Source organism: Dreissena polymorpha, chromosome 1 (genome assembly GCF_020536995.1).
Source record: "Dreissena polymorpha isolate Duluth1 chromosome 1, UMN_Dpol_1.0, whole genome shotgun sequence".
NCBI lineage: Eukaryota > Metazoa > Mollusca > Bivalvia > Myida > Dreissenidae > Dreissena > Dreissena polymorpha.
In genome coordinates, this window is record NC_068355.1 from 191,612,801 (window position 1) to 191,635,992 (window position 23,192).

The window sequence follows — 23,192 nt, forward strand, 5'->3', positions numbered from 1 at the left end:
TCGACAATAGCGCAGTCTCCATCGAACATCATCAGGCAGCAGTTTTCACAAAAAGTGTGCCCACACCTTGTCAAGGTACTGTTTTTTTCCTCATCGTAGCATATGGTACACGTTTTCAATCCTCGAATAGCCTCATCTTTTTCTTCTTGAAGTTTTGTTCTAAGCGAATCCAAAGCCTGCTCTTTTTCAAATAGGAGCTGCGCTATTATCCTATCGGTTTCGAGTTCATGTTGCTCTTTTAGCGCGCGTTCGCGTTTAGACCACTCATCCTCGAAGAAACGCTCTTGATCATCAACCAAATGTTCGCTCGCTTCTCGCTGATAAGATGAAGCCTTTTGAATACACGATACCATTTTCTTGCAGACATCGCGACCTTCCTTCGACATCGCATAGTCGCTGCCGTTTACAAATGCTGTCATCTGACTTCCAAGTCTGTTCAAATGATAGCCGAACGACTTAAAATCCATCGACGCCGATTGCTCTGGTCGAGTGTATGGCCTTGTAGTAGCATGTCGCTTGCCCTTGCCAGTCGTTTCGCTACTACCACTAGCGGCGTCTGTGTCCTCGAACTTTGGCAGTCGGTGTGCGTATTTCGGCATGATTTCGAGTCAATAAACTCTCTTGGAGTCTCAAATCAAGAATGATGACAATAGCTGTCCGTGTCGCTTTATATACCCAACGGGCTGGTGCGTTTTCAGTATATAGACAAAGCATAGCGCTTACATACCAAAGTCCTTGATAAAGATGAATAGCAAATTTCTTACGCGTGGTAAGTGTAGACATTCATATCTGAGAAAAGCGATGAACAAAGTGGCATGTCTGAGAGATTTTGATCAAACGTACGTTAGCGAGTTAGGTCTTTACCTAAGAAAGACATTTCCCACATTACGCGACGACTGTAAATTGTACATTAAGCACGAAGTAACTATTCAAAATAGACGACCCGATTTCGTTATTCATGTACCAAATGTTGCGCTCATACTGTTAGAATACAAAACGTCGAATGTTACAACAAAAGTACGCAGAGAATATCTAACTCAAGTACTCGATACGTATCACAAGTTTCGACAAAGCTTATGCGTTAGTGAAAATTCCAGCCATATACGTTTACTTAGCATTTTGCTCATTCGCAATTCTTCATCTCGACAAAATAAAATTGTGTGTGTGAAAAATGAGTTAATACCTAACAGCTGTTATTTGATATGAACTTTTATGAATATTTTTGCGAAATGTACTATGATCAAATTTCAACGCAACAGTGCAGTGGAGTATTTTTCAAATCACAATGTCTCGCTAGTACAACTTTTTGCTGTAATAATTTCACAACGCTAAAATTTCCAATCCAATACTTCATCAAATATCTACCAGCATCGCACGAGAAATTACACCCAGTACAGCGAGGTCATCAAGTGCAAATAATATCGAACGTCATTTCACAGTAAAGTACATAGATAGATGAGTATTTGCGAGAAAGTTTAAATGCAACTGCAGATATTGGGATCAAATTTTGACTAGCATATTCAACTGAGAAAGCTCCACAATGATTGTTCCAGACGTTGTATTCTTTTGTTAATGCTTCTTGGACAAAATGCGAGTTTTTGATCGAAAATAAAGCCTTTAAAAGAAATCTGTTTTGCCTTTTCGTTTTGCGATACATTGTTCAAAATGTGTACCGTCAAATATGAAGTTTTTGTGAGGATTTAATAATCACACATTGAAACGCCGATTTATCAGCAGAAAACTGAACTCAACTCTGATATTGTTTTTCTACAACGCACTTAAACTCATGACGTGCAGTAGATCTACGTAATTTCGCTTCATGTAAACAACCTTGGTGCAATATCGTACAACGAGGTTTAAGTGCATTTTCTTTGAAACCACTCAAAATATCAATATGAAATTTTCAGTGCATGACCCAGATGGCTATATGCTACAATTACGTACTGATTAGTTTGCCCTGAAATATATGTTTCTATGTTAAATATCTGTCCGAAATCTTGTGTATGAAGAAAACTTTTTTGCCTTTTCGTTTTCATAAACAAAATATGTACCGCTGAATAGGGAATTGTTTTCTGAAGAATTTGGTGTATATCACTTTGTATGTATGTGAAACATTTCGATTGAACACGAGTTAAACGCAACATTGATATTTTTCTTTAAATCGACATCGCGCAAAAATTCATTACATGTCTGTAGGTGGATGGTCCACGGCCGTCCACAAGCTCAAATGACCATATATGGAGAAAAAGGCGGGACCAAACCAAATAGGCTTGCAATGCGCATGCCCAAGCAAAACCGATTGTAAGCCATCTTGAATTGTTAGCGTGAAAAGAAATATACATTTATTGGATATTTTAATACGATGAATATTCTAGGTATTATAATTCCAATATCAGAGGGTGGGGATTTTTTTTTCATGGCTCTTTGTCAATTTTTTCTCATTAAACATGATTTTATACATTAATTTGAATATATTGGGCTCCTAAAAAATATATATATGAAAAATACTATCCTGGGTACGTTACTTCCACCTGTGATCATTATTAGTATTACGTCAACATTAACTCAACAATTGTATTGTTGACATGAAGAAAAAGCTATTTCGAGGTTGTTTTGACCATTGATTGCTAAGTAGGTCAAACTCATAGTTTTAACTTTTATTGATATTTTATTTAGTAAAGGAATCTTCGAGTAATAGTTAAAAAAAATCTTTCGCATTCTGTAGCTAAATCATGTGTTGTTGCTATATTATAAACTTTCGTGCATGAGCCATTTAAATCCGTTTGCATTACTTTTTTAGTTGTTTCCCCTGGAAAATTCTCTTCTTGCTAGCCTTCGCTGAGTTATTCAACAACATCGCTATATTGCTGATTTTTGTTGTTGTTTTTTGGTTAAAGCTGCATGCTTTTGTTGGATAATGTTTAATTTATCATTCACGTTTTACATATGATTCTGTTTAAACCATATTTAATCGATGTTTTGGTGAATTTCGCGCATGCTTAACTTGCCTGATTTCGGACGTAATTTACTTTCGGATACATGCTCCTCTTGTGTTTTTTTTCGATGTTTTCTTATGTATGCAGATTAAAAAAAACAGCTCATGCTTAAATGTGTTATTGAGCAAGTGACTTCTTAATACTATGGCAGGAATAAAAAAAAACTGTTATAAAATTAAAAAGGAAGTTTAGTTACATGTATAAACCATACATGCCATAATTTTTCAGACCAATTCCGGGACATTTAGTTAAATTGTCCGGGACTTTTGCCGATTTTCCGGGACATGTATAAAAAGTAGCGATATTTATAGACATATGCATTTTTGGTACGTTTTTTTTTGTTTCGCATCGTTAATTGCAAAAGTTCGAAAGCCTATCCGAAATACACATGATCTATTAACGTCAATTTAAACATTACTACTTCCGTTACTAGATACAAGCCACGTGTTTTCAGTGTAAGCGTTCTAAACATAGATGGTGACGTCACTGCGTTATTGTTATTAAGACCGGTGTGTAACGCGTAGTTGTTGATACGCCTTTGTTCATTTATAACATTTATATAATAAAAATACAACAATACAGTACCGTTAGATCATCAACTCAAATCAATTCACAATACACACAACCAATCACAATAAAACAAATACAACAAAACAGTACCGGTAGATCGTCAACTTAAAATCCGGACAGTCAGATGTGTGAACAACTATCCTTTGCCCTTACGCAGTGGGAAATAATGACGTAGTAGATTAAAGTAAATTAACAACCACATTAAACAATGCCGCCTTTTCGGTTTGACCGCGAACGTGAGACAATCGATATGATAACAGGACCCCTGTTATTTGATCGATTTTGACACGTATCGTAGTCTGCATTCGGGTAGGCATTGTCATGGAGACGCTGCAGATATACCTAGATTCGAGGTGCAGTTAAGCCTAAGATAAGGTACATGTATATATGGATTTTGTAAATTCCGGGACATTTGACAGATTTCCGGGACAGCGGGACAAGTTCTTCATTTCCGGGACTGTCCCGGACAATCCGGGACGTATGGCATGTATGTATAAACTCACAGTCACAAGTGTGTAAGTATTACTGTTACATTTATTTATATTTACTAAAAGTAAATATATGCTCACATATCAGAAAGTATTGTACAGCCCTAAATTATATTTAATACACCCATCTAGGCAGTAAATTCATATATGTGCTGGTTTTAATTTACATCCATGTTATTATCACCCTGCAATAGGCGGAGTAGTCAATATAAATTGCCGCCTAAGAGTCTTTTGATGATTTTTGCTTTGGCAGACTCTTGGCGTCAATAGTCCACTCTATCTTTTTAATAGCGAGAGTTTTCCTTCTTTGTCTATATTGATGCGCAAGGAATTTGGTGCGCAACATTCAAGCCCCGATATCAGACAGTTAATATCAACGGATTGCAATAATATTTACATACCTGTGTAGATAATTCATTTCTCAATAATGTTCCGTAAGAATTATGTAATGACTCTTTCAATTTTGCACGCCTGACCAATTTAAATCAACACACTACTCACATTTTCAATTCCAATCGCTGTGCCCGCTGTATACGGCAGGTAGATTTTAATCGATAACGCAGCCTATTACACCGTAATGCCTTCTTCTGATTGGTTGATATTTAAATATTTCATAATATGGCGAGAGGTCAGTGATTGTATAGCGATTTAAGCAGAAGTTTAACTGAAACAAATTATGCATTTTAACTTCAATTCGACGCTATTTGAGGTAAAAATAGACTAATTAACCAAAACTTTATGAGTTGGTAATGTTATTTTGCAATTTTAAGCATATTGATATAATAGTATTGTATTTATTTTTCGTTATGGTTTTTGCAGACCGGAGTTTCAGCGTTCAGATTTATTCTGAACGCGAATTATTTCAGCTATAGGCGGAGGGATATTGTTTTGGCCTTGTCCGCCCGTCTTTCAGTCCATCCGGCAGTTTTGTGTTGGGAGCCATATCTTGGAAGTGCTTTGGCGGATTTCATTGAAACTTGGTATGAGTATATGTATAGATAAGAGGATGATGCATGCCAAATGGCATTGTACACTATCTGTTAATAACGGAGTTATGGCCCTTCGAACCTAAAAAAATGCTTTTTTACCTGAGTGTCAAATATAACACTTTTGTGTCCAGACGCTAATTAGCGGGGGATAACAATTCAATGAATTTGCTTGTTATTAATTGAAGGGAAATAAACCTGTTATTTTGTCTGTCATTATGGTGTTTAAAGTCACATTTAATGGCATCCAACCTACTTTATTTCAAATACAGTAACACCTGGCGTCGTGACCTGGATGCAGATTCTAAGCAGATGGGCCAAAATGGGGGCAGCTAGAGAGACTCGCCTGGAACTGACAAGCCTGGAGGGAGCTGGTTGACTGTTGGCGAGATGGGACAACAGACGAAGAATAAACGAACCTACTTGATTTTTGTAAGTCATTCAAGAATCGAGCAAACTTTTTGTTTCCAATAAGCAGTCCTGTATATATCCGAAATAAAATAAAATGTTTCACTCAGGTTCCTTGATACTCATCTTGGTATTTCAGGGACCTTATAACAGCATGTATTGAAGTTTGTCATTAAATGCGTTATATTTATAAATGTAAACATTAAATCTAAAAAGCTCAATTAAAAAACAAGAACAAATTAAAAGACAAAGTAATCCTCATCTGGGCATCGAACCATCTATGCTCATACAATATTTTATACTTTCAGTTTCTATAAGCAAAGCTCGTAGTGTCACAAAAAACGACAACAGAACTCCAAATTATTCAATTGTTTTGCTTTGCAACGATTTATCATTTTCAGGTTGTTAATGTTAAGTATAACTGTTTTCTCACAAATATCATAACTGCAACAAAAATGTGCAAGTCTGAAACAATTTTTATGCCCCCTTTTGAAGAAAAGGGGGCATATAGTTATCAGACTGTCCGTCTGTCGGTCTGTATTTCCGTCACACTTTGCGTTTAGGTTTCGAAAAATGCTCATAACTTCTATTTCCCTTGAGATATAACCTTCATATTTGGTATGCATGTGCATATGGACAAGGCCTTTCCATACGAACACAAATTTTTACCCCTGTGACCTTGACCTTTAACTTAAGGTCCGCGTTTAGGTTTCAAAATCTGCGTTTAGGTTTTGAAAAATGCTCATAACTTCTGTGTCCCTTGAGATATAACCTTCATATTTGGTATGCATGTGTATATGGACAAGGCCTTTCCATACGCACAAAAATTGTTACCCCTGTGACCTTGAACTTAGGGTCCGCGTTTAGGTTTCGAAATCTGCGTTTAGGTTTTGAAAAATGCTCATAACTTCTATGTCCCTTGAGATATAACCTTCATATTTGGTATGCATGTGTATATGATTATGAACAAGGCCTTTCCATACGCACAAAAAAAATTACCCCTGTGACCTTGACCTTGAAGTTAGGGTCCGCGTTTAGGTTTCGAAATCTGCGTTTAGATATTGAAAAATGCTCATAACTTCTATGTCCCTTGAGATATAACCTTCATATTTGGTATGCATGTGTATATGGACAAGGCCTTTCCATACGCACACAAATTTTGACCCCTGTGACCTTGAACTTAGGGTCTGCGTTTAGGTTTCGAAATCTGTGTTTATGTTTCGAAAAAAGCTCATAACTTCTATCAAGCATTTATAGGGGGCATAAGTCATCCTATGGTGACAGCTCTTGTTTTATTTTGTCAATTTACCAAAACATGCAAAGGCCCCTTAAAATACATAAAGTAATGTTTACAGTTGTCAATAACCACATATTGAAAAAGAATGTGCAAGCTCTATCTATTGGCATACAAACAAAGCCAATCTGTTGGATTATTACTCATGGCAAGCAATATGATCTTAGGTATACCTTCTATAATCAGGTGTTTGCACTTTAATCACATTAAAATTTGAAATACTATAGAAGTACAAAAAGGTCAAAATGATAACAAACAGGTTTGTAATGGACATCATCTTGCAATTGCTATTTATGTGAGTGGGATGGTACAAAAATTCTGAATTTGTTATATGTAGGACATTTAGTAACTTAGCAACCCATGCATGTTGCAAGGGTGTTAATTGTCCGGATTATTTGGAAATCCCGATTTGAGCCATTCAGGATTGAATTTTAGATCAGTGTAAATTCGATGATTTGTTTTAAGGGGGTGTGAACAAATATTGTAATTGCTTCATTGGCATGCCGGGCATGTGCGCTTAGTACGGATTTTTCCTGGTCTTTTTAACAAGGTTTTCCAAAGAAAAAAACGGGTTATTAGATTGGCAAATGTCGGCTGGCGGGCGGATGGAACAAGCTTGTCCGGGCCATAACGTTGTGGTTCTTGGTGAGAATTTAAAATCATTTGGCACATTTGTTCACCATCATTAGACGGTGTGTCGCTCAAAAGAATACCGTCAATATATCCAAGGTCAAGGCCACACTTTGAGTTCAAAGGTCAAAAATGGCCATAAAAGAGCTTGTCCGGGCCAAAACTATGTCATTCATTGTGAGACTTAAAAATGATTTGGCATATTTGTTCACCATCGTGGGACGTTGTATCGCACTTTAGAATTACGTCAATGTCTCCAAGGTCAAGGTCGCCACAACTAAAAATATATTTATTTTGAAACAAAGGGGGTTAATTATAAACAATCAGTTTAGTTTGAGTTGTCTCCCTCCTGTCAAACTTTTTTCTACATTGAAAACCTGGTTTTGTGACAATTTTGTCCCTTGTTTTACTATTGTCTGATTGGTTATCCGCTGATACGGACATAAAAGGTAACTGACCTAACCTCTTGGCTACTTTCCAGAAATCTTACATACTACAAAATGTAGCATATGTCCCCCATCATTAAATTTCCATTTTCTGCTGTCAAACTAAGTGCATATATTATTTCATTTGCAAAAGACATATCTGGATATATTTTTTAGACAGTAGTTTTACTGTATGGTTAGTGGATTAACATTTATTATGCCCCCCTTCGAAGAAGAGGGGGTATATTGCTTTGCACATGTCGGTTAGTCGGTCTGTCGGTCCGTCCACCAGGTGGTTTCCGGATGATAACTCAAGAACGCTTAGGCCTAGGATCATGAAACTTCATAGAAAGATAGATCATGACTCGCAGATGATCCCTATTGATTTAGAGGTCACTAGGTCAAAGCTCTAGGTCATGGTGACCCGAAATAGTAAAATGGTTTCTGGATGATAACTCAAGAACGCATATGCCTAGGATCATGAAACTTCATAGGTAGATTGATTATGACTTGCAGATGACCCCTATTGATTTTGAGGTCACTAGGTCAAGGTCACGGTGACCCGAAATAGTAAAATGGTTTCCGGTTGATAACTCAAAAACGCATACGCCTAGGATCATGAAACTTCATAGGTAGATAGATCATGATTCGCAGATGACCCCCTATTGATTTTGAGGTCAGTAGGTCAAAGGTCAAGGTCACGGTGACCCGAAATAGTAAAATGGTTTCCGGATGATAACTCAAGAACACATATGCCTAGGATCATGAAACTTTATGGGTAGATTGATCATGACTCGCAGATGACCCGTATTAATTTTGAGGTCACTATGTCAAAGGTCAAATTCACGGTGACCCGAAATAGTTAAATGGTTTCCAATGATAACTCAAGAACGCTTACGCCTAGGATCATGAAACTTCATGGGTACATTTATCATGACTTGCAGATGACCCATATTGATTTTCAGGTCACTAGGTCAAAGGTCAAGGTCACGGAACCCGAAACAGTAAAAAAAAATCCGGATGATAACTCAAGAATGCTTTTGCCTAGGATCATGACACTTCATAGGTACATTGATCATGACTCGCAGATGACCCCTATTGATTTTCAGGTCACTAGGTCAAAGGTAAAGGTCACAGTGACAAAAACGTATTCACATAATGGCTGCCACTACAACGGACAGCCCATATGGGGGGCATGCATGTTTAACAAACAGCCCTTGTTATCGATGTTCTTTATAACATTTATATAAAATGACAATTACACATCGAGTGTTACTGGTGGTCTGGCTTATAATATTTTGCATTTTACTCACCAGAAATAGCAACTAAGACTATAAAAAGAACAATGAACTATGGCTTTGGGGGGCTCTACCTGTAAGGGACCTACAGCCTAAGACTCCAGACTTTATCATAAGGATTTCAAATTTGGGACATTTGACACCCCTGATGTTGTGCCATGTATCAAAACCGTCTATATATAAAAATTAATTTTATTAATTGGATATGTTGAAAATTTGGTGATGCAATCATTGGATTTCATTTTGTGTTTTGTTGACCTGCTTTTAATTTTTAGGCTCAGCAGAACTATGGCTGTCAAAACACAATTGTATTAAAATGAATAGTGCTTCAAATTATACAAGAAGTCACTTTCTTTTTGTTTTAGATGTTTTTCAGTTTCGTCGGAAGACGTTTCCCACCAACCATCCTGTCTTGAAAGAAATAACTTTTGAACCCGATTATCTGGTAATACTATTTTTTTTACATACAGTTATTAGTGAATTATGAACATTTCATAAGGATCTCAGGGGTCACAACAGGTATATATATATAATATATATATGATCAAGATTTTCCATAGGCAGTTAGAGCACAGCCGGCCCGAATAGCATGGACAAGTTAACAATTTATTTTTTTAAATATCTAGTGTGTAAAAATTACTTTGCATTGCAGAGAACTTTAAGATCATTTTATTTCTGTAAAAAATGTTCAAAGTTATATCCTGAATGATTTTAGGGCCTTAAATTATATATGGAAACAAGCATATTTAATAATAAAAAAGGCCTGTTGAGTTTTTAATTTGTTCTCTTAAAGATTTACAGAAAGACCCTTTTTAGCTCGACTATTATATATGAAATCTATATAGTGGAGCAATTCAACTCACCCGGCGTTGGCGTTAGCCTTAGCATTGGCGTTAGTGTGAGCATGCAAATGTTAAAAGTTTGCGTACTACCCCAAATATTTTCAATGTCCCTTGGCATATTTCTTTCATATTTTGCATACTTCTTAACAAACATGACCCCAACCTATAAACAAGAGCAGACAACTCTATCAAGCATTTTGTAATAATTATGGCCCCTTTTCCACTTAGAAAATGCAGCAAATGTTTAAGTTTGTTTACTACCCCAAATATTTTCAATGTACCTTGACATATTGCTTTCATATTTTGCATTTTTCTTTACCAACATGACCCCAACCTATAAACAAGAGCAGACAACTCTATCAAGCATTTTGTAATAATTATGACCCCTTTACCATTTTGAATATTCATATTATTGATAAATCTATGTTAAAGTTGGCGTACCACCTAAAATATTTTCAATGTCCCTTGACATATTGCTTTCATATTTTGCAAACTTATTTACCAACATGACCCCAATCTATAAAGAAGAGCAGACAACTGTATCAAGCATTTTGTAAGAATAATGGCCCTTTTTCCATTATTATATGCATATTACTTAAGATTCAACCCAATAATATCTTTGACAAGTTTTAAAATGACGCCGGTTGGTTGAAAAACATGGCATTTATGAGGTGGGGCATTTTCCTTATATGGCTATAGTAAACCTTGTTATCACTCTAGAGGCCACATTTATTGTCAGATTTTCATGAAACTTGGTCAGAACATTTTTCCAATGATATCTTGGATGAGTTTGAAAATGGTTTTGGTTGCTTTAAAAACATGGCCACCAGGGGGCGGGGCATTTTTCCTTATATGGTTATTTATATATGGTCCTTATATGGTTATATATGGCTTTAGTAAAACCGTGTGAACACTCTAGAGGCCGCATTGTCCAATCTTCGTGAAATTTGGTCAGAAGATTGGTCTCAATGATATCTTGGATGAGTTTGAAAATGGTTATGTTTGCTTGAAAAACATGGCTGCCAAGGGGCGGGGCATTTTTCCTAATATGGCTATAAATGGCTATAGTAAAATCTTGTTAACACCCTAGAGGCCACATTTATTGTCGGATCTTCATGAAACATGGTCAGAAGATTCATCCCAATAATATCTTGGACGAGTTTAAAAATGATGCTGATTGGTTGAAAAACATGGCTGCCAGGGGGCAGAGCATTTTTCCTTTTATGGCTATAGTAAAACCTTGTTAACATTCTAGAGGCCACATTTATTGTTTGATCATCATGAAACTTTGTCCGAAGATTTGTCCCAATGATATCTTGGATGAGGTCAAAAATGGTACAAATACGTACAGACTTTAATGATAAACACTAGTCTGGCCAATGTCGTCTTACAAGCTGGTATATACAACCACTGCTAGAGCAGAATCATTTGTCATCTGTTGCAGACAGGCAGTGGTGATCGTTCTTAGCAAATTGAGTTGCAGTTCTTTCCGTAGCTAAGGCTTCTAAGCACACACTGATTTACAAAATATGCTCTGTAAATTCTAAAATGCGACCAACTAAAAACAAACCCTTTGCCAACTTCTAGGTCAAAGGTTAAGTTTGAACATCATGATTCCTTTTAAATGGCAAATGATATTCGCGTACGATCTTACAACTGTTACTCCCTATTAATTGTTCCCAACTCGGCATTTTCATCAAAGGGCATGAAGGGTGTCCAAGGTTGACAGGTTGGAATCTTTGAATGGCAGGGTGCTGCGCCCTTCCATTCATGCCAAGCTGGAGCACTGGTTTTGATGGTGTTTCACTTGTAACACACCAAGCAGTATGACCCATTATATTTATCAACATGGCTAAAATGAGGCCAAAATAATTGTTAAATGCCCTTTGTTTATTTCCAAAGACATGGATGGATCATCTTTGTCTCTGAATATATTATAAATACTCGTGTTGTTGATTTTGTCCTGTTTGCTTATTGCAGGAAAACTGTTAACGCATTATGTTGTGAAGACTCCTCTGTAATCAGACAGCTAGCAGTATTATGATTATCAAATATTAAAATTTGACTTAACAATATAGCGCTTCAAATTATATAAGACTTTATTTTTGTTTCAGATATTTTCCAGTTTCCCCTCACAACAATTTGCATCAAACCTCTTGTCTGGTAAGAAATTTCCATTGAAACCAACTGCTGGTAATACTATCTTTTTATACCCCCATTACAATTGGTAATGGGGGCTATATAGGAACCACTTTGTCGGTCCGTCAGTCTGTCCCGAAATTTCATCAGATCTTCACCCAAACTTGGTCACAAATTGTATCTAGATGATGTATAGGTCAAGTTTGAATATGGATCATGCCGGGTCAGAAACTAGGTCATGGGGTCACTTATTGTGTTTTAAACCTAAAGTTTGTCTGGGCCATAACTTTGTCATTTATTTCATACAGTATTTTAAATGATGGAACAGTTCATAATGATTTCAAGACATCTTCTGATCCCTGGAAGATAAACTAGGGATTGATCTGTCTGTATATAACAGTTCAGAACCTTCCAATCTAGCGTGAGAAGATGTAATGATAATGTTAAATGGAAATTACATATAACCATACATGCCATAATTTTTCAGACCAATTCCGGGACATTGTGTTAAATTGTCCGGGACTTTTGCCGATTTTCCGGGACGTGTATAAAATGTAGCGATATTTTTAGACAAATGCATTTTTGGTACTTTTGTTTTGTTTCGCATCGTTAATTACAAAAGTTCGAAAGCCTATCCGAAATACACTTGATCTATTAACGTCAAATTAAACATTACTAGTTCCGTTACTAGATACAGGCCATGTGTTTTCAGTGTAAGCGTTCTAAACATAGATGGTGACGTCACTGCGTTATTGTTATTAAGACCGGTGTGTAACGCGTAGTTGTTGATACGCCTTTATTCATTTATAACATTTATATAATACAAAATACAACAATACAGTACCGTTAGATCGTCAACTCAAATCAATTCACAATACATACAACCAATCACATAAAACAAATACAACAAAACAGTACCGGTAGATCGTCAACTTAAAATCCGGACAGTCACACATTAGTTACACTCTTGTTTCGCTGTAGAAGTCAATTAACAACCAAAACAATGCCGCCTTTTCGGTTTGACCGCGAACGTGAGACAATCAATATGATAACAGGACCCCTGTTAATTGATCGATTTTGACACGTAGCGTAGTCTGCCTATTCGGGTAGGCATTGTCATGGAGACGCTGCATATATACACAGATTCGAGGTGCAGTTAAGCCTAAGATAAGGTACATGTATATATGGATTTTGTAAATTCGGGGACATTTGACAGATTTCCGGGACAGCGGGACAAGTTCTTCATTTCCAGGACTGTCCTGGACAATCCTGGACGTATGGTATGTATGAAATAACAGTTCATACAGTTTAAGAAATACAATACATTTTATACAATGTCGTTTTTATGCCCCCGAACCAGCGATTTTGAGGGCATATTAAAATCGCTCCGTCCTTTAGTTTGTTAGTCCATCCGTCCGTCTGTAAGTTAGTAAGTCCGTCTGTCAGTCCTTCCGGATTATTTTCCGTTCAATAAGTCAAGCAAATGTCATCAGATCTTCACCAAACTTCATGAAAATGTGTAAGGCAATAACATCTAGGTCAGGTTAGATAATGGGCCAAATAGACCCAGACACCCCTGAGTTATGGCCCTTGAATCATAGTAAAATAGAGTTTTTAGCTCGAATATTATATATGAAATATATATAGTGGAGCTTTCCTACTCTCCCCGGGGTTCCAGTGTCCGTGAGCGTTGGAATGAACTATAGTGGGGGACATATTGTTTTTGCCCTGTCTGTTGGTCTGTCTGTTGGTTTGTTTGCTCCAACTTTAATATTTTGCCATAACTTTTGCAATATTGAAGAAAGCAACTTCATATTTGGCATGCATGTGTATCTCATGGAGCTGCACATTTTGAGTGGTGAAAGGTCAAGGTCATCCTTCAAGGTCAAAGGTCAAAATATACCTAGAAAGGTGCAGATTTGCTTCAGTTTTGTGTTTAGGTTCATTTTATTCCTAAAATATCACAGCTATTACACTATGCCTCCAAACAATATACGAAAGCTTGACCCAAACCAAGACACTCTTGATGTTAGTAATGGTAGGTGAACGTAAGAATTAAATGCTGGCAATTCACATGAAATTGACATGAGGGTTTATTAATTATCCATGGTCCTGACCCCTTTAATATCTGAAATCCCTGTTTGTGCATATAACATAATGAGAACACTCTTTGGGCGACCTAACTTTGTATTTCAATCAGTTTCTTGTTTTGACAATTATTTTTACATTATTATCAAAACTTGTTAGTTTCCTACCCTTGAAAAAGGAGAGGGACTTACGGTTTGCGCTCTGTGTCTGTCAGTCTGACACTTTTCTGGATCCTTGGATAACTTTAAAAGTTCTTCACCCATTTACTTCAAATTAATACTGAACCTCTCTTATGACAATACGGTCAATCTCAACTATGTATGGCCCCATTACCAACCCTGGGGTGCCCCTCCCACATAGGCCACGCCCACCTAAAATTGCCTTTTACTATAATTTCTTCATTTCTACACCGATTCACTTCTAATTGATACTGAACTTCTCTTATGACAATACGGTCAACTATGCATGGCCCCATTACCAACCCTAGGGCGCCCCTGGGTCAAACATGCGGCGTGGGGATATGCGTCGGTCTCTGCCGCGCCATTTCTAGTCAACATTGGAAACATTGGCATCTTAAAGGAATAAATTATGTATGAGCCCAAATTTTGCAGAACTATGGCTCTTGCTCATTTTTGTTTAGCTCCTCAGCTGAAATCATCATCTAGCAGTCACAATAGTTGAGCGGTTGGAGAGGCATGCATTGCGTCCTACTACTGCTCAGACTATATCATGGTAATGCCTTATCCAAATAACACAAGTATTCACCATGTGCAAATGTCTTGTTGTCTGTATAACTCTCTCTATTAGCTCAAAGTAAAAAGCATTTGAATTTGCACACTTTGGTATTTTAGTTTAATTTTGTTTGGACATTACAATTGTTTTGAAACTAAAGATTAGTGTGGGGGCATTACACTTCTCTTTAAAATGTTTATTTGTGATTATTATTTTTTTCAGTTTGGCAGACAAAACATGCTGATCAAAAAGAATGTGTACCACAGGGGCCAGTGTTTCCATTTGAGTGATTGACAAGAAGAAGAAGAGATGAGAAATGTTATCATCATATTTTAGTCCCTACATTTATAGTGTACAGCTCAATGTATTGAACCGGTGTTGTAGAATATAATTGGAGATACATGCGAACATTATAACATTATATATAAGATGATATTTCAAAAGCAATAAGAAATAAAAAGTATAAAAAGGTCAAAACAGTAAACCTTGTGTTTACAGTGGGCAGGTTTAAAGTGGAAGTGACTAGTTAACTGTTGATCATAAGCTGCACTGATGGAAAAAATAGTGGGAAATTACTATCTAGAAAACTGTTTAACGTACGACAACAGTTGTGGAACTTCATAAATGACCGTATGTAACAGGGCTGGGCAGTTTTCCTTATATAGCTATAGTGAAACCTTTTGAACACTAGTGAAGTCACTGTTTTTTTCCCAATCTTCATGCATTTTGGTCGAATATTATTTCAAATGATGGCTCAGTCCAGTTTCGAAATTTTTATGTCTATTCAAAAAACATATCCACTAGAGCGCGAGGCAATTGTCTTAATATGGCTATAATGAAACCTTGTAAATTCTCTAGAAGTGACATTTTTAGCCATATCTCCATAAATTTTGGTCAGAATATTTATTCTAATGATATCTCAGTTGTCGAGTTTGTAACTGGTTCCGGTTTGTAGACTAACAAGGCTGCCAGTGGACATGACAGTTTTTCTTAAAGTGCTAGAGTAGAACCTTGTTAACACACAATTGGCCCTTGCATTTTTCATGAAAGATGTCAGAGCATTTGGCCCAATGTAATCTCAGCTGACTTTGAAACTGGATCACATAACGTCAAAAAGTGGGTCAAAATGTCAAATTAAAAAAAGCTTGTAAACACTGGAAGTTGCATTTAAAATTGTGTTCCTTTTTTATGTCCCCCACTAAAGTAGTGGGGGACATATTGTTTTTGCCCTGTCTGTTGGTTGGTCTGTTGGTCTGTTGGTTGGTTGGTTGGTTTGCGCCAACATTTGCAATAACTTTTGCAATTTTGAAGATAGGAACTTGATATTTTGCATGCATATGTATCTCATGGAGCTGCACATTTTGAGTGGTGAAAGGTCAAGGTCATCCTTCAAGGTCAAAGGTTGAGTATATGGGTCAAAATCGCTCATTTAATGTACACTTTTGCAGTATTTCAATATTCAAGATAGCAACTTGATATTTGGCATGCATGTGTATCTCATAGAGCTGCACAATTTGAGTGGTGAAAGGTCAAGGTCATCCTTCAAGGTCAGATGTCAAATATATGTGTCCAAAATCGCTCATTTTATTATACTTTTGCAATATTGAAGATAGCAACTTGATATTTGGCATGCATGTGTATCTCATGGATCTGCACATTTTGAGTGGTGAAAGGTCAAGGTCATCCTTCAAGGTCAGAGGTCAAATATATGTGGCCCAAATCACTAATTTTATGAATACTTTTGCAATATTGAAGATAGCAACTTGATATTTGGCATGCATGTGTATCTCATGGAGCTGCACATTTTTAGTGGTGAAAGGTCAAGGTCATCCTTCAAGGTCAAATATATGGGTCAAAATTGATCATGTAATGTCACTTCTGCAATATTGAAGCTAGCAATTTTATATTTGAAATGCATGTGTATCTCATGGAGCTGCACATTTTGAGTGGTGAAGGGTCAAGGTCATCCTACAAGGTCAAACGTCATATAGGGGGACATTGTGTTTCACAAACACATCTTGTTTAAAGTTTGTCAAAACATTTGCTGTAATGAAAAGCAAAGTCAAGTTTATAAATGATTATTTGCCTACAAATTACATATTTTTCATCAAGTTCATTTATTATTCTAAACTACACCCTCTCAGAATAGTTTGGTTCCTTCTGGTCACAGTTGAGCACCTTAGGGCTCTTGTTCTATAATTTGATTGTTTTGGAAAATTGTCATTTTACCAAAATGTGAGCAAGTCCAAATTTAATTAACCCTGCTTTGTAGTATCTTGTTTTCCTTATATGTATAAAGTGGAAAATTATCTATGAATCTGACTGCATAGATATTTGGTATTCAGCATAGCATCGTGTAAATGTAGTAAAACTAAACACAATTGTGTTAGCATAAAACTGGCCATGCCATGGGGGTCAAATGGTTAATACAGACTTGTAGGAAAAAGACTTCTAAAAATTTTATCCGTTAAATATATTTTGTGTACATAATGATTAGCTTTTTCCTTCAACTTATCGCTTTCATGGTGTAAAGAAAACATGCCGACTTACTAAGTAAGTCGGAGATCTGGGTTTGATTCCCAGTGAAAGTCAAGTCACAAGGAAAAATGCTTATTGTTGGAAGGATTTATTAGTTATTCAAAACGTAAGATTTTTTTCTTAGCTCGTTCAGTTACAAATAACAGCACATGATCTGAAAGTATTTGTTTATAACGTAGAAGTTAGTGTCATGAATAGTAAATTGGAATAATGCACTTAATAGAAACTATACATATTGTATATAAGACCAAAATACGCAGAAATGAAATACCAGTAGCATTATTAATACATTTTTATACCCCCACAAACGAAGTTTGTCCGTCCGTCTGCCTGTCTTGTCTGTCGGTCCGTATTAAGTGTCCGCACTCTAATTCAAGTTGTTTTTACCCGATCTTCACCAAACTTGGTCAGATGTTGTATCTAGATGATGTCTAGGTCAAGTTCGAATATGGGTAATGCCGGGTCAAAATCTAGGCCAAGGGGTCACTTAGTGCGTTTTAAACTTTGAGCATAATGTCCGCTCTCTAATTATGCACCCCTTCGAAGAAGAGGGGGTATATTGTTTTCCACATGTCAGTCGGTCGGTCCGTCCATCAGATGGTTTTCGGATGATAACTTGAGAACGCTTAGGCCTAGGATCATGAAACTTCATTGGTACATTGATCATGACTGGCAGATGACCCATCTTGATTTTCAGGTTACTAGGTCAAGGTCACAGTTATTCCAAATAATATAATGCTTTCAAGATGGTAACTCAAGAATGCTTAGGCCTAGGATCATGAAACTAAGGATCATGAAACTTCATAGGAACATTGATCATGACTGGCAGATGACCCCTATTGATTTTCAGGTCACTAGGTCAAAGGTCACAGTGACAAAACGTATTCACACAATGGCTGCCACTACAACTGACAGCCCATATGGGGGGCATGCATGTTTTACAAACAGCCATTGTATATACTACTACCCCATGCTCGTATATAAGTAATGCCGTATCAAGTCAGTACTATACTAGCGAGTCATGTATCGGATATATCCTACTACCCATGCTCGTATATAAGTAATGCCGTATCAAGCCAGTACTATTCTAGCGAGTTATATAGCGGGTATATCCTACTACCCCATGCTCGTATATAAGTAATGCCGTATCAAACCAGTACTATACTAGCGAGTCATATACCGGATATATCCTACTACCCCATGCTCGTACATTAGTAATGCCGATCAAGCCGGTACTATACTAGCGAGTCATAGCGGGTATATACTACTACCCCATGCTTATATATAAGTAATGCCGTACCAAGCCAGTACTATACTAGCGAGTCATATACCGGGTATACCCTACTACCCCCATGTTCGTATATAAGTAATGCCGTATCAAGCCAGTACTATACTAGCGAGTAATATAGCGGGTATATCCTACTACCCCATGCTGGTATATAAGTAATGCCGTGTCAAGCCAGTACTATACTAGCGAGGTATGTACCGGGTATATCCTACTACCCCATGCTGGTATATAAGTAATGCCGTATCAAGCCAGTACTATACTAGCGAGTTATGTACCGGGTATATCCTACTACCCCATGCTGGTAAACGAGTCTTATACCGGGTATATCCAACTACCCCATGCTCGTATAAGTAATGCCGTATCAAGCCAGTACTATACTAGCGAGTTATATACCGGGTATATCCTACTACACCATGCTCGTATATAAGTAATGCCGTATCAAGCCGGTACTATACTAGCGAGTTATATAGCGGGTATATCCTACTACCCCATGCTCGTATATAAGTAATGCCGTTTCAAGCCAGTACTATACTAGCGAGTTATATAGCGGGTATATCCTACTACCCCATGCTCGTATATAAGTAATGCCGTATCAAGCCAGTACTGTATTAGCGAGTTATATACCGGGTATATCCTACTACCCCATGGTCGTATATAAGTAATGCCGTATCAAGCCAGTACTATAATAGCGAGTCATATACCGGGTATACCCTACTACCATATGCTCGTATATAAGTAATGCCGTATCAAGCCAGTACTATACTAGCGAGTCATATACCGGATATATCCTACTACCCCATGCTCGTATAAAAGTAATGCCGTATCAAGCCAGTACTATGCTAGCGAGTTATATAGCGGGTATATCCTACTACCCCATGCTCGTATATAAGTAATGCCGTATCAAGCCAGTGCTATACTAGCGAGTTATATAGCGGGTATATCCTACTACCCCATGCTCGTATATAAGTAATGCCGTTTCAAGCCAGTACTATACTAGCGAGTTATATAGCGGGTATATCCTACTACCCCATGCTCGTATATAAGTAATGCCGTATCAAGCCAGTACTGTATTAGCGAGTTATATACCGGGTATATCCTACTACCCCATGGTCGTATATAAGTAATGCCGTATCAAGCCAGTACTATAATAGCGAGTCATATACCGGGTATACCCTACTACCCTATGCTCGTATATAAGTAATGCCGTATCAAGCCAGTACTATACTAGCGAGTCATATACCGGATATATCCTACTACCCCATGCTCGTATAAAAGTAATGCCGTAACAAGCCAGTACTATGCTAGCGAGTTATAGAGCGGGTATATCCTACTACCCCATGCTCGTATATAAGTAATGCCGTATCAAGCCAGTGCTATACTAGCGAGTCATATACCGGGTATATCCTACTACCCCATGCCTTTATATAAGTAATGCCGTATCAAGCCGGTACTAAACTAGCGAGTCATATACCGGATATATCCTACTAGCCCATGCTCGTATATTAGTAATGCCGTATCAAGCCAATACTATACTAGCGAGTTATATAGCGGGTATATCCTACTACCCCATGCCTTTATATAAGTAATGCCGTATCAAGCCGGTACTAAACTAGCGAGTCATATACCGGATATATCCTACTAGCCCATGCTCGTATATTAGTAATGCCGTATCAAGCCAGTACTATACTAGCGAGTCATAGCGGGTATATCCTACTACCCCTTGCTCGTATATAAGTAATGCCGTATCAAGCCAGTACTATACCTGCGAGTGATATACCGGGTATATCCTACTACCCCATGCCTTTATATAAGTAATGCCGTATCAAGCCGGTACTAAACTAGCGAGTTATATAGCGGGTATATCCTACTACCCCATGCTCGTATATAAGTAATGTCGTTTCAAGCCAGTACTATACTAGCGAGTTATATACCGGGTATTACCTACTACCCCATGCTGGTATAAAAGTAATGCCGTATCAAGCCGGTACTATACTAGCGAGTTATATAACGGGTATATCCTACTACCCCATACTCGTATATAAGTAATGCCGTATCAAGCCAGTACTTTACTAGCGAGTCATATACCGGAAATATCCTACTACCCCATGCTCGTATACCCGGTATAAGTAATGCCGTATCAAGCCAGTACTATACTAGCGAGTCATAGCGGGTATATACTACTACCCCATGCTCGTATATAAGTAATGCCGTTTCAAGCCAGTACTATACTAGCGAGTCATATACCGGGTATACCCTACTACCCCATGCTCGTATATAAGTAATGCCGTATCAAGCCAGTACTATACTAGCGAGCCATAGCGGGTATATACTACTACCCCATGCTCGTATGTAAGTAATGCCGTACCAACCCAGGACTATACTAGCGAGTCAAATACCGGGTATATCCTAATACCCCATGCCTTTATATAAGTAATGCCGTATCAAGCCAGTACCATACTAGCGAGTTGTATACCGGGTATATTCTACAATCCCATGCTGGTATATAAGTAATGCCGTATCAAACCGGTACTATACTAGCGAGTTATATAGCGGGTATATCCTACTACCCCATGCTCATTATAAGTAATGCCGTATCAAGCCAGTACTATATTAGCGAGTTATATAGCGGGTATATTCTACTACCCCATGCTCGTATATAAGTAATGCCGTATCAAACCGGTACTATACTAGAGAGTCATAGCGGGTATATACTACTACCCCATGCTCGTATATAAGTATTGCCGTATCCAGCCGGTACTGTACTAGCAAGCTATATACCGGATATATCCTACTACCCAATGCTGGTATATAAGTAATGCCGTATCAAGCCGGTACTATACTAACGAGTCATATACCGGGTATATCCTACTACCCCATGCTCGTATATACGTAATGCCGTATCAAGCCAGTACTATACTAGCGAGTTATATACCAGGTATATCCTACTACCCCATGCTCGTATATAAGTAATGCCGTTTCAAGCCAGTACTATACTAGCGAGTTATATACCGGGTATATCCTACTACCCATTCTCGTATATAAGTAATGCCGTATCAAGCCAGTACTATACTAGCGAGTCAAGTACCGGATATATCCTACTACCCCATGCTCGTATATAAGTAATGCCGTACCAAGCCAGTACTATACTAGCGAGTTATATAGCGGGTATATCCTACTACCCCATGCTCGTATATAAGTAATGCCGTATCAAGCCAGTACTATACTAGCGAGCTATATACCGGATATATCCTACTACCCAATGCTCGTATATAAGTAATGCCGTATCAAGCCTGTACTATACTAGCGAGTTATATAGCGGTATATACTACTACCCCATCCTGTTATAAGTAATACCGTATTAGTTACACTGTTTGTAACTGATGGTGTATGAGAGCGAAGCTCGAGAAGGGAACTGAGGGTGTATATCCTATACACAATCAGTTACTAACTGTGTATCCATTATATCTCAACCGATTACTCGGGGTGTATGGAAATTTCTCAGGGTGTATGGAAAATACACAATGGGCACATGGCCTCTCAAAGCAAATCGAATCAGGTCATTTTTGTAGGAGGCGAGTTATACCTTACTACCCTATGCTCGTATAAGTAATGCCGTATCACATCAGTTGTATTTTTGACGTCATTTAGTTATATACAGGATAGTCATATAGCGGGTATTTCCTATAACCCCCAAGTACGTACTGTTAATGCTATATCAAACCTGTTATATTCCTAATTTCACAAAGCGGGTATAACCGACTATCCCAGGCTAAAGTTTGCCAAGCGGTATCTACCCAGTAATATTCTATATGTCATTATGCGGGGATACCTGACTATCGTATGTTCGTATTTAAGTGATGCTGTAGCACATTAGTTCAACACTCACAAGTCATACCAAGGGTATATAGGGTTAGGGCAACTAAACCTAATCATATTGTTCACTGCTCGCCTGCATGGTCTGTTCTTCTAAAAGCCATGTAAGAAACACAATCATTCTGCTGTGTGCATATTTTGATCAAATTAATGAATGCTAGTTCGGTTGTTCGGCGTAGCTGTCTTACCAAGCTTTTCACATTAAATACCCTTTATCAACAAACAATTAAATGATGGGGAAATTTCACGCCTGTAGACCCGAATGAATGAATCAGAATATTTTAATTATTGATTTCAGAGAAATCACCCACAGCATTGGCCAAATCACTGCGGAAATCCGGACTTCTTCATGCACGTTTTTGACCTAACAACAATCACTGCGAAATAGCGCAGACCGTGTTTGACTTACGCTGGCCGCATACGCATTAAGACCTATTTTCGCAAGACGCGACTATAAGTGTGATTTGGTTGTGTTGAAAGTACACTGTGCATGTATGAACTATTTACATCTCATTGCGATGGCGATATAATAAATTCATAATAAGCCTTGTGAGGCCACATATGATCACATGTAGTATATTTTTATCTAAGGACAAA

At 37.7% G+C, this 23,192-nt stretch overlaps 1 long non-coding RNA gene across 4 annotated transcripts; it reads left to right on the forward strand.

Moving 5' to 3' along the window:
- Positions 1 to 2,283: 2,283 nt before the first annotated feature.
- On the forward strand, positions 2,284 to 15,612 carry LOC127864367 (uncharacterized). Of its 4 annotated transcripts, XR_008041805.1 has the most exons (7): positions 3,521 to 5,034; positions 5,313 to 5,472; positions 9,461 to 9,540; positions 12,052 to 12,100; positions 13,293 to 13,356; positions 14,805 to 14,896; positions 15,119 to 15,612. It is a non-coding gene; the product is annotated as an uncharacterized LOC127864367 (long non-coding RNA). The 4 variants fall into 4 exon arrangements; XR_008041803.1 differs by lacking the exons at positions 3,521 to 5,034; positions 13,293 to 13,356 and adding an exon at positions 2,284 to 2,375; XR_008041804.1 differs by lacking the exons at positions 3,521 to 5,034; positions 13,293 to 13,356 and adding an exon at positions 2,543 to 2,631.
- The last annotated feature ends 7,580 nt before the right edge of the window (positions 15,613 to 23,192 follow it).